Source organism: Callithrix jacchus, chromosome 21, assembly GCF_049354715.1.
Source record: "Callithrix jacchus isolate 240 chromosome 21, calJac240_pri, whole genome shotgun sequence".
Lineage (NCBI taxonomy): Eukaryota > Metazoa > Chordata > Mammalia > Primates > Cebidae > Callithrix > Callithrix jacchus.
The window spans coordinates 33,841,397-33,854,444 of NC_133522.1; positions in this window are offsets into that span (position 1 = coordinate 33,841,397).

The window sequence follows — 13,048 nt, forward strand, 5'->3', positions numbered from 1 at the left end:
ATTTTGAAAATATGAATTTTACTTTGATTAATTCATTAACAATTAAGGTAACTGTTGATATGGTTATGTTGTGGGTGATATCTTATGTTTTCTGTTTTTTTCCCTGTCTTAACTTGGTTCCCTTTTGCTTTTTCTTTTCTTTTTTTTTCTTTTTTAAGACTGAATCTTGCATCATCTCCCAGGCTGGAGTGCAATGGTACAATCTTGGCTCATGGCAACCTCTACCTCCCAGGTTTTAGCGATTCTCCTGCCTCATCCTCCCTAGTAGCTGGGATTACAGGCACCTGCCACCATGTGTGACTAACTTTTTGTATGTTTAGTAAAGATGGGGCTTTGCCAGGTTGGCCAGGCTGGTATTGGACTCCTTACCTTAGGTGAGTTGCCGACTTCAGCCTCCCAAAATGCTGTGATTACAGGCATGAGCCATCACACCCAGTTGGTTCCTTTTTCTTGTAATTTTTTTTACTTGAAATAAATTTTAGATATTACTTACATTTTCCTGTTGGATTTTTAGCTACTTTACTTTCTTTCATTACTTTTTCTCAGTACCATAGACATTATAATGTGTATCCTTAACTCTTTATAGTTTAATAATGTGCTACCTTGCTTAAAATATCAAACTCTTGTGCATGTAATTTCATATCACTCTCTTTAAGTTATGGTTACATTAAATATACATGCATATAAATCTAAAAGACAGCTATTATATATATGTATATATATATATATATATATATATATTCTTTTACACACACATATATTCTTCAACAGTTATATGATTTCTCTAAAAATTATAAAGAAAATGGCCAAAGAAATAACTTTTTTATCCACCCAGATATTTTCTGATTCAGATGTTATTTTGTGTGTGTGTGTGGGGGGGGTGTATCTTTTCTTTCCTATCATTTTCTTTCAGCCTAAGAATTTTCCTTAACATTTCTTGTAGGGCAGGTATGTTGGTGATGATGTACCCTTAATTATTTTATGCGACAATATTTTTATTTTACCTTCACTATTGAAAGATGTTTTGCTGAGTATAGAGTTCTGGGTTGACAATTTTTGTGTGTGTGTTTGTGTGTGTGCATGTGTGTTTTCAACACTGTAAAGATGTTTTTTTCTTTTCTTCATAAATTCTCGTAATAAATTAGCCATTCATTAGAATCTTGTCTCCTGCATGTAACATATTGATTTTCTCTTGTCACTTTCAAGATATATAGTTTATCTCTAGCTTTCAAATATTTGACAGCAATCCACCTAATTTTTAGCTTATTTTTTTAACTTGATATCTATCAAGCATTTTATATATGCAAATTTATGTCTATCATAAAACTTGGAAAATATAAAACAGTTTCTTAAATAATTTTTCTTAATTTTCTTTCCTTCCATTATTGTAATTACACATGTATTGAACTGTTTGATATCAAAATCATCTAACAAGCCCGTAAGTCTCTGTTTATCTTTGAAAATTATTTTCTTACTATTTTACATCTTATATAAATTTAATTGATTTATCTTACTTTCCTCTCTCATACTTATTCAGTTATCATTTCCAATCTAGGAAAATTCCTTTACTTCAGAAATTTTATTTTTAGTTCTAGAATTACTAATTAATTTATTTTTATAGTTTATTTTTCCCCATTTGGCATACCTATGGTGGCACAGAACCAGTTTTCAGGATGAAGCAGAACACCAGGAATATATACAAAAGAAACTTTGAGAGAAAAGACAAAATGCATTTTTACAGAGGTGGTTATGTAATATTTGTGGATAGTTTTGCCCATGTATTTGGCTATGATAACTCAGGGCAACTTGAATGTATTAGTAAAATATTATGGAAATACTATGAAGCGTTTGTTACTAGGTAACATAGTTCACTAACACAACTATTGTTAGCTCTTGGAAGGTGGCCATGCTATGAACTTATACTCAATTATCTAATTCATAAAGAATCTTAATTAAAAAGGAACTTTGGGGAGTGTTCCCTGGATATGTTTAATGCCATCATGGGACTATTGAAATAATTTTACTGTTATCATAATATTATGGAAAGGTACAGAAGTCTAACAAGGGACTACTGAAATAATTTTGCTGTTATCATAATATTATGGAACGGTACAGAAGTCTAACTGGAAAAGGTAGAGAAGTGTTTACGTAAGTGCTTAAGAGTTGTTCACACAGTGAAGCGTCACATACGTATTACACATAGCAACAGATAAAGTATATCAGTATTTAATGTGCTCCTTAGAAAACAGTGACAGGTAAGATTAGGTTGACATATATTTAGTGCCAATTGAAGAATTTTAACTGTTGAAATACCTTAATAATGAAAGTAATATTGCAATTCAGATATGTAAAGTATTTTTGGTCTTATATTACATATACTGGTAATATTCTGGAACAATGCATGAAAACATACATATACATCCTTGTTTCTATACAGAACAGTGCATTCAAACAGCATTTTACCTGATAAGTGATCTCATTTTCCTCAACACAGAATTAAGCCAAAACACTCTGTGCAGCCTTTATAGAACTTTCATAAGCTAAAGCTCCTGCACTTCGATCATGGAAGGATGTCCTGTATACGTATGCAGTATCTGATTATGCAGAATTCTGAAAAGTTCAAAACGTAATTGAAATAAAGTATTTGGAGGGAAAGAGATTCTAAAGTGAGTTTCTTGACTACTTCAGTTAAGACAGCAAAAAATATCACAGTATAAGTATACATACAATAACACAAATCAGAGTAATAAAGATGAAAAGACAAAATCATTCTAGATAGGAAATGGTATTCTGTCAAGCTAGTTTCCAATTCTTCTTCTTTTCTTTTCTTTTTTGAAAATATTAATTGACAAATAAAACATATGCATTTATTATGTATAACCTGTTTTGAAATATATAGAGAGTGAAATGGCTAAATTTAGCCAATTAACATGAATTACCTCACATACTTATTTTCTTGTGTGAGAATACTTAAAATCTACTCTTTCAGCAATTTCAATAATGGAATATTATATTATGATAAACTATAGTCACCATGTTGTACCTTAGAAGTTTCCAATTATTTTCTACCAAATTTTATTTATCCTTAGATCATTGAGTTTTACTTTTATTTTCTTTATTTCACTCAACTTTTAAGGATTCCCTACTTTCCTTCATTGATTTCTGGTCTACAATGTAATAAAGAACATTTTCCCATTAGTAAAAATAAAGATAAATTGTGACAATCATCATTATAATATTATATGTTAGGCTTCTTCTATAGCAGATAATTAAGATTCATCTTTACTAAATTAATACCCCATCACTAAAAATTTTTGTCTGTGTTTCTTTGGGGAAGCAGTTATTGATTTCATTAACTTAGAGGGTGAAGGAGTCAATTTCAGTTCTAACTCTTCCTAATAATTCAACCGATATCAGAAAATCCCTACTCTGCTCTCCATTGTTTTTTAAAAATTTTTTAGTTAAATTTTATTTTTGTTCAAAAATAGCTACAAAGATTGTATGAATAAGACTTCAAAAGCACAGAAAATTAAAACTGGAAAAATGGGATTATGTCAAACTAAAATGCTTTTGCACATAAAAGAAGAAAATCAAAAGAATAAAGAGATAATTATTGAATGAAACAAAATATTTGCAAACTGTTTCTCAGACAAGGGATCAATACGAAGAATAGTCAAGGAACTTAATATAAAAAATTATTTTTAAATGGGCATGAATAGATATCTCATTTTAATATGAGCTGAATAGATATCTCTCAAAAGAAGACACACAAATGGCCAACAGATATTTTTTAAGAGCTCAAAATTACTAATCATCAGAGAAGTGCATACTGAAACCACAACATTTTCTGATACAATTAGAATGACTGTTATCAAAAGCCAGAAATTACAAATGCTGGAGAGAATGTGGAGAAGGGTAAATTCTTATGTGATGTTACTGGGAATGTAAATTAGGATGGGTATTATGAAAAACACTATAGAAGTTCCTCAAAAAATTAAAACTAGGGCTACCATAATAAGATCCAGCAACTTCACTACAGGGCATATTTCTGAAGGCAACAAAATCAGTATGTCAAAGAGCTACCTGCACCCGAATTTTTACTGTAGCACTATTCACAATGGCCAATATAGTCAATCAACCTAAGTGTCTATCAACAGAGGAATGAATAAAGAAAATGTGCTATCTATACACAATGGAATATTATTGAGCCATTAAAAAGAAATCATGACATTTGGAGCAACACAAAGGAGCTTGGAGAACAGTATGCTAAATAAAATAAGATAAGCACGGAAAGATAAATACATCTGTGTCTTACCCATGTGTGGAAGCTACAATGTTGATCTCATAGAATTAAAGAGCAAAATAGTGGTTACTAGAGGCCAGTAGGTGTGTGGGAAGGAGAGATGGTGAGAAATTGGTTAACATACACAAAATTGCAGCTTTAAAGGAGGAAAAAGTTCTAGTTTTCTATAGTACTGTAGGATGAGTATAATTAACAATAATTTGTTGAATATTTTCAAATATCAAGAAGTGCAGATATTAAATGTTCCCAACATAAAGAAATTATAGATGTTTGAGATGATGGTGATGCTTATTACCCTGATTTGGTCATGTATATATGCATCAAAATGTCACGTTGTGCCTGCAAAAAGTATAATTGTTATGAGTCCACTAAAAATAATAATCAAAACAGGCCAGGTGTAGTGGCTCATGCCTGTAATCCCAGCACTTTGGAAGGCCGAAGAGGGTGGATCGCTTGAAGCCAGGAGTGCGAGACCAGCCTGGCCAACATGGTGCAACCCCATCTCTACTAAAAATACAAAAACTAGCTGGGTGTGGTGACACATGTCTGTAGTCCCAGCTACTTGCGGCACTGAGGCAGGAGAATGCCTTGAACCTGAGAGGCAGAGGTTGCAGTGAGCCAAGATTGCACCACTGCACTTCAGGCTGGGCAACAGAGTGAGACTCCATCACAAATAATAATGATAACAAAAAATAAACTGAAGGAAACATTAGCATATTAAAAAGTAATAAATTTTATTTAAAGTAACCCTATGTAAATAATTTTTATGCATGAAAACAATAGTCAGTCTAAAAATGTTCTAAACCAAAAGACAATATTTTTGTAGTATTTTATTAAAAATGGATTAACCTCAAGGAGTAAATTTCAAAAGCTACAAGAGTAAACAAATATATGGTAAAATGTAGGTAGTATGGTTGGGCACAGTGGTTCATCCCTGTCTCAAGAAAAACCCAAAAAAAGTATAAGTAGTAAATAAAAGTACAAAAGTTACAAATTATGAGCATCAAATAAACATATTATAAAAATCATTTTAGAGATTAAGAACAATAACCAGGAAATCGTTTGAAAATTGTGAACGTTAGGAATGACTTTACATATTTGCAGGAAGAAATCCTGTTACATGTGTTTATACCTTAGTAAGAAAATGCTGGTTTATATATATATTGGTTGCAATGATCATAATAAGAGGCATTGCTTTTTAAAACTGTCTTTATTACATTCAGAGTTTTGCTTACAGTTAGACCAAGATATTTTTGGAGGGTGCTCAGATACGTAACGAAAGAACAGTAAAGAGATGAATATATGTAAAAACTAGACAAAACAAACAAAAGCCATTCAGATCACATCAAGTGTCTCAACGAGCTATTTCAGAGCCAAACAAAGAGTTGGATGCTCTAAATAGTTTTTGGACAGGGCCAGAGGGAAATTCCTCTTTGCTACCTAAATAAATTTATCCTTAGGACTCAAGAGGCCCCAAGAAAGTATGAGTGGAGGCCCCCGGGACCCCTGCAGAAGTGGTGACAGAATCCAGGCTGAGTTGTTCTTTCCCTGATCTTAGTCCTATCTGCCCCGTCTCCTCATATCTAGCTTGGATCATGCTCACCCACAGATATCAGTGTGGACTTTAAAAATATACACAAATGCCATATTTGGTTAAGAATTAGTCTCAAAGTCCTGTTACAGAAATACAAAGAACAAAAACACATTTGTGTGATCAGAAAATTTGTCTGATGGTCATTAACTCTTTTGTGTTTTTCATTTTGTTTTATATATATATATATTTGAGACAGGGTCTTGCTGTGTCTCCCAGGAGGTAGTACAGCAATGCAATTATAGTTCACAGCAGCTTCAAACTCCTGGCATCAAGTGATCCTCCCTACTTGCCCTCCCAAAGTGCAGGAATTACAAATTTGAGCCACGGTGTCTGGCCTCATGAATTCTTATTATTCAAATCTATTTAAGTTATTTTTCACCAGACAGATTTGTGAGAAGGGAAAGTTGGGTGGCTAATGGGTAGGGAAGGAGAGCTGGGAGAGACACAGAGAGACACTGCTGACAGGGGTGGGCAATGAGTAACGAAAAAGCTTCTATAGTAACCTTGATCCAAGTCCCAGACCAAAAATAACAATTAGGGTCTAGTCTCATCTCACTCCTCATTACCTCTATGATTTCAGGAAAAGCAATCATCAATCTCAAGCTTTAATTTTCTCATCTAGCCAATAAAGAAGCAATATTTTGAAATAACGCATGTGAACATGCTTTGTTGTTTCAAATGCTCCAAGGTTGGTGTTAGTGTTATTATCAAATGTTTATTGATGTCAACCAAAGCTGGCTCCCAGTTTTATAATGGCAATATGATAATCAATAAACCCTAGCGAGACAAGCTGTGTGGAAGATTAAAGGATCAAACTATAGCAGGAACATTGTTGTAATTATTACCATTATGTCAGCTAAGCAGGCAAAAACATTTTAATTTTACTTAAATTGCTATAATGAGATTCGAAAGGACACATTTTTGGAAAGGATTATATTAGAAACATATAAAAACCATTTTCCTGGAGGATTATATTAGAAACATATAAAAAACATTTACTAAAATAAATGTTTAACTGACTCTCTATGCTATGAATTATTACTTCATAGATTCTTATTAAGTCAGCAAGCCAGTTACGAACTCTATTACTGAAGCCAGTCTCCTCTTAAGTTTTTCTTCTCACTATCTGAGTGATCCTGGATAAAGTCTTCAGCAATATAGACTTCAGCTTCTTTGTCTACACTTTGACTCTGTTGGCTTAAATGCCTCTGGTTTTATTATTCTATGATTCTCTCACTCTTTATTTTGCATGGCTAAACTTAGACCGATCACATAGAGAGAGGAATAACATGGGCCTTCCCAGTAGATCTGATATCCTAAAGGAAGCCTTTAGGATGATCACCCTTCATGATTATAGTGCTGCATCTGTGATGAAACAATTTTGTAATTAACCTGGAATTCTTAATCCCATTTTCAAAATAACACATGTATTAGTTTATTTCCATGCTGCTATAAAGAAATACCCAAGACTGGATAATGTATAAAGGAAAGAGGTTTAATTGACTCACAGCTCTGCATGGCTTGCCGAAGTCTCAGGAAACTCACAATCTTGGCGGAAGGCAGCTCTTCAGAAGGCAGAAGGAGAGAGAAGTGTGTGAGTGCAGGAAAAGCTACCCTTTATAAAACCATCAGATCTTGCGAGAATTCACTCACTATCATGAGAACAACGTAGGGGAAACTGCCCCATAAATCAATCCCTTCTCTCTCGACATGCACAGATTGCATTTCAGGATGTGATTTGGGTGGCGACATGAAGCCTAACCATATCAACATACTTCAATTTCATAAGGTCTTATCTTTTCTTACTTATTACACATGTGCAGGAAGTAATTATCAATTCTATGAAAGGCAGATTTAATCCTTAGGGACAGGAAGCAGATTGGGGCCAAACAAATCTTTTGGAGGTGATGAAAATGTTCTATGTCTTGACTATATTTGTGGTAACACAGGTGCATGTATTTATTTAATCTCATCATACTATTCATTTGAAACAGCTGTATTTCCTTTTATGCTATTTATACCTCAATCAAGTTGATTTAAAGAAGAAATAATCCACCTAGGGTTTTCATTGTCATTGCATTATCTTTCTTCTGATCTCTTCTTTGTCACATGATTAATTATAAAAATAAGAAATAAAATTCTAGATCTTCATTCATCCTCATAGTTGCCTATTAGACTCTCCTCAATATATTTATCTACTCCCTCAACTTTTGATTAAAATATTTTGATATTTAGTTTTTAGTTCAATTTACTTAATGAGCATATTACTATGAGAATGTACAAGTCATTTTATCACCTTTGTCTTCCCCATGTGTCTATGTGAAAGTTAAATATATGTAAAGCAATAATGTTCCAGGAGCATACCTGGTATACTTTTGGTGTATAATAAATGTTGGTTGAATGAATGAACAAACAATACTGTCTTGCTTATAGCCACATTGCTACTTTCTTGAACAATAGAAATTTGAAAAATTTTAAATTTTGCATTCAATGGTGATGGAGCAAGTATATCTATTATTAAAGGAAGGTATAATCTGAAACAAAAACTTTGTATGAAAATAACTAGATATATAATATCTGTAGTAGCTAGTAATCCTAATAGTTGTGTAACTCTAGGATGCATTTCTGTCAGATGATCTAACTTTGTTTGATTGAGTGTCTTATTCATAAATCCATGCCTTGGGATTATTTTATCCATATGTTTTTTTGCATAACATCCATTTCTTTGATCCTTTCCCATCCAGGCACTCTTAATAGTTATCTCCTCAAATTACATTGGGATTTGTGAATCCCCTTTTAATATTTCAGAAAAAATCCTCAAATTTATTTATAACCCATAACAATTAATCCCCCAATTTCTGTGAAAGAATTTATGAATAATCAGAGACATTTAGTTATGTGTAACTCCCAGACATTAAACTTCACTGTGGATTTCAACAGTTTTTCTTGTGCCTTATGTTTTCATGATAATCACTGAGCCCTTCGCTGTCCAAATGCTCCGATATCCTTAAGGAGAAATGTTTTCCTGTAGTTTTTAATAAAGAGCAGAGCAAATCTTGGTTTATGAAGATTGAGAAGTATAATAACCCTATTTAAAGTTAATCCCGACTTCCTGTCTAACTCCCTATCAAAGGAATATAGCCTTAAATCTTAAATTTTTTAGAAAATATAAATGGAGAATTCAGATAAACAGTAATTATAAAAATTTTATAATCACAAATTGAGAGAATTTCTATAATAATAAATTTATTGATATAATGTTAGCATTCCATTTAATATGATCTAAAATAGTAGCAAGTAATGAATGTAATGCAGAGCCACTTGAAAATCATATTTGCAATAATGCATACGTTTAATATATAGAAATACCTTTCTTAATGCTAATAGATAGTATTTGTTGACTATTTGCCATTATCAAGTACTATTCTTAATGCTTTAAATTCAGTCTTCGCAATAATCCCAAATATTAGATATTATTACAAATGCTATTTCAAAGGAAAATGAAATCCAAATAAGTGAAAGTCAGCTACCTGTTGTGTAACTAGAAGTGATAGACCTGAGAGTTTTAATTCCAGACAATCTGGACCAGAACCCTTGCTTTTAATCAATATGTTAAACAACCTCAAAATAATACTTGGAATCATTAAATGCATCATCAAAAAGCAAGTGGATTGCTTGAAGAAAATTTTTCAAAAATTGAAGAAAAGCTGAAAGAGATTTTGTTTTTCCCACCAGAAAGAAGGAAAGGGCTTTAAAAGATAGGAAAAATAATACTGTTATTTTTTATTAAAAGGTACATGATCAATTACCACCAATATTCCTTCCCCAAATGTTAAGTAGATAATGAGGACTGGAACTCTTTATGTCTAAAGGATGACCGGAAAAGGAGGATGCGTTAGAACACGCAATAGAAGTATCATTTTCAGATACATGAGTCTGTCTTTTCATGGATACAATGACGTAGGTACCACCATAATGCCCATATCCTGCTAGCTCCTCAACTAACATTTTTGCTCTTCAGAGACCCTGGCAGTGGCTCCTCCTAGATTGTTCATAAGCCCCACAGCCCCTGGCACAGCTTCCTTGGAAAAGCTGTCAAGCCTCTTTGATATCCAGTAACTATATTGATCCCGGTTCTAAGACATTCTTACAGTAAGCCATCAAGCTGCTTAGATGCCATAATTAGTCTGAGAAAATAATTATCAGAACAAGACCATCAGTTCTACATTTAAGCCTTGACTCCAAGTAGATCTTATGGCTATAGTGCTGTTTACTAAGAAAAGCCCAAAGAATTTGGAACTGACATAGTGAATTCTTTTGGCGCAGCATCGAATAGAATTTCTCTCCTGATTCCATGTGCATTTGTCACAACTAAAGTGCTGGAGAACGGAACTACCGTAGGAAGCCCATGCAACACCATCAAAGGCAACCAGTGGTTGCAAAAACCACCAATGCAACTGTGATCTCTGGAAATACCAGCTCAAGCCTTTTTATCTGAGTCGATCTGATATAGCCTCACTGTCCTCCTTTATTTTCAGTTGTGATCTGAATTAGCTGACAATTCCAGTGATTGGTTTAGACCCATATAGCTAGCTGACATTTGTTCAATATGTCAAGGAGTCAGTATGTCTATCTTCCTACATACCTGCTAGGTCTCAGCTTAGCTATCTGCTATAGATTGTGTATTAAAAGAATGGCTGATTGCTCTAGGCCTGGCTTATTCCTTATCTGCTACCTGTAAGGCCCGCACAAACTGCCCATATGTTATGTAGTCCCCTTTCCCTTTCAGGCCTTCAAACAACTACAATGTATCTCAGACTTCAGTAGTTCAGTTTTATCCTTCCAGCAAATCTTCTAGGGCACAGCTCACAGCAGCAGCCCTGCAGAGCTATTTACTGTTCAGTGACAAGGACATTCTCTTCCTCTTCACAGTAATGATGCATCTATATGGTTACTCTCTGGGCCTGCTTATCACCTAAAATTTGAAACTGCTTAACTTTTAAAATCTTGACGCTCAACATGTCAACGTTGGAATAAATCTTCTTCTCCTTCCACATTCTTGCTTTCATTACATTCCCTTCTTGTGCTTAACTAGATGTTTATTTCTGTTCCCCCCACATTCCCAGAATAAACTGCCAATCCTCTTTCAGCCTTGTCTCCTATCATGTGCCTCCTGGCTACATTTTTTTTTCTTTTTTGAGACGGAGTTTCGCTCTTGTTGCCCAGGCTGGAGTGCAATGGCGCAATCTCGGCTCACCGCAACCTCCGCCTCCTGGGTTCAGGCAATTCTCCCGCCTTAGCCTCCTGAGTAGCTAGGATTACAGGCACGCGCCACCATGCCCAGCTAATTTTTTGTATTTTTAGTAGAGATGGGGTTTCACCATGTTGACCAGGATGGTCTCGATCTCTTGACCTCGTGATCCACCCGCCTCGGCCTCCCAAAGTGCTGGGATTACAGGCGTGAGCCACCACGCCCTGCCCTCCCTGGCTACACCTTATGTCTTTATGCCACAATGATGCTCTCACCACTAATCCTGGCTGGTTCGCCTCATTGTGTCTGACAAACCTGGATTTAATGCATTTTTAAATCTTCTGCAGTTGAATAAAGCCAACTATTCCACCTCTTTGTTCCAACACCCAGTCTATTTAGGACTGGTTTAGAACATCACAAAATGGTGACAATTGACAACATTGCAAATTCCTGAACTCCAGCTTTAGACTGACACTTCCATACTGCCCAGAAGTGCTTCTATAAGTGCAATCAGCTCTCTCTGCTTTGCTATCTAAGAGTTTTCTGCTTAGTACAAGATTAGCTAATATAATAAACTCTTGGATTTCTAGAATAAGGAATATCACAGCCAATTCCCACTCAGCCTGTCTATATCCACAATCAACTACTTTGCAATAAAACTGATTTTTTTCTCCTACAGTATCCATTATGATAAAAGGCAATAAAAGGCATTTAGTAGCCCTTGTGAAACATCTGGTATTAGCCTTCTCCTTTCTCCCATTTAAATAGTCACTAAGTATATAGATTGCATGGTTTTATTATTGCTCCTCTCAGTCTCCTGCCCTGCTGTATTTCTGGCCACCATTGCCTCTTACATGGTCCCAAGGACACTGGCTATGCTCATACTGCTGTCTAATAAATATTTTCATAATGCAATCCAAGCTCAATTATAGGACTGTGCATCGTACAATCCTACTGATCTTTTCCTTTGCATAAGATCAAATCTAGACTATCATGCAAACCTCCCCTGTCTCTAACCATTTCTCATCTTGAACACTTCATTTCATGTAGCCTGATTTTCTCACCACTGCCAAAGGCAAAGTGCTATTCTGTGCACATCTTTCTTTGTTGAAAACACAACACTAAATTGTTGCTATATTATGTAGTTTTTTTCTCTGTATGCAAAATGGACATATTAACATCTTCTTCATAAGTCACACATTATTTGTGTATGCTTGCCAGAGACTGTATTTGGGTATTTTGGGGGATAATTGAATTTAGCTAGTGCTATAAAAAAACCTACTGGGTATCATCTGCAAAAGAATATATTGCAATTGCAAGTAATGAATAAAATATGTGGTGACATCACTGCACAAACTAGTGTTTTGAATCACATTAAAATATTTAGTACTTATCCTGTGACAACAAGAGTTCAAAATCTTGTCTATATATTAACTACGGTTAATCAGCTTAATAATGGTGCAATTTCTACCATTTTATTTTCACAGATGAAGAAACTGCTATATACAGAGGTACAGAAGCTTGCTCAAGGATACACAGCTAGGAAGCAAAAGAGTTGGAGTTTCAATTTCAGCAGTCTGACACTAGGTTCTTTGTGTGTTTAATCAATCAGCCAAACTGCCTCTTTAGAACCGTGGAAAATGTATGTTCTGAAAAGTAGTGTCAATGTATTAGGTGTCAAACAGTAAATGAAATTTCTCAGAATACTACTCTCTGCCATATTAATAATACATTTAATACAACCACCAGAAAAATCAAGCCAAGAAACTCAGCCCTGGAGTTCAGACAAAGCTGGTGGCCTGCCAAGAAACAGACAAAGGAATGTTCAGTTTGGGGAAGTTGGGGTGTGTGCTCACATGGGCAGAGAGTAAGGGGTGATGTGCGGTCAAGGTTTACAGGT